Here is a 983-nt window from a genome sequence, read left to right as displayed (position 1 = left end):
ATATCTTTCTGACAAGGAGTAGCTGATGGGTTCGAACCACCAACAATCTGGTTAGCAGCGCAATGCTTAGCCCACTGCACCACCTGGGCTCCTGGCACCCCCTGTCCCACCCACTGAAATCGAGTGAACTCCTACTCATTTCAGAGACTGCAGATCTTCACAGGAGTAGACACACTTGTGTCTCTCCCAAGGACCACTTGATAGGTTTTCACCCACCAACCTTCCAGTTAACAGTCCAGTGCTTATCCCACAGTGTCACCAACATTTCTTTGTGGTAGAAGTTAATGTAAAGAAATGGATACTGCAAGGATGAAGCAAGTATCCAAGGGAGCTTTAAAATTTTTGTGGAAAAATATAATGAAAAAATAATGGAATTTTTTTCACCAATGTTTTTCTCTTTACTTTTTATTGTGAATTGAGCGAAGGTTTACAGAGATCACCAGTCCCACATTGCACACATCAGATGAACTTCTGGAAGCCCCCTCACATACAGGTCAATGTCACTGACCCCATATATGTCCATGGTCCCAAAAGGTTATAATAGTTGTTTCATGTTGTCAAGTCAGTTCTTACTCATAGCAATCCTGTATAGAGTTTCTGAGGAGAAACTGGTGGATTTGAACAGCCAACCTTGCAGTTCAAACCAACTCTGTGGTTCAGTGTTTTTCTTACAGCTCCACACCAGGACTCCTAAAGTTACAATATTGTTGTTCTGTGCTGTGGAGGCAGTTCTGACTCATAGCGATCCTGTACAGTTTCCGAGGCTATAAATCTTTACGGGAGCAGAAAGCCTCATCTTTTCCCATGGAACAGCTGGTAGTTTCCAACTGCTGACTGTGAGGTTAGCAGCCCAATTTGTAACCACTACGCTGCCAGAGCTCCTTGTTGTTGTGATTAAGTATCATCAAATCGACTCCGACTCCTAGTGACCCTATATAGGGTTTCTAAGGAGCAGCTGGTGGACTTGAATCATGGACCTTGCA

This window comes from Chrysochloris asiatica, unplaced genomic scaffold (genome assembly GCF_000296735.1).
Source record: "Chrysochloris asiatica unplaced genomic scaffold, ChrAsi1.0 scaffold00018, whole genome shotgun sequence".
In the NCBI taxonomy this organism is placed as follows: Eukaryota; Metazoa; Chordata; class Mammalia; order Afrosoricida; family Chrysochloridae; genus Chrysochloris; species Chrysochloris asiatica.
Note: the sequence above shows the minus strand (reverse complement) of the source record.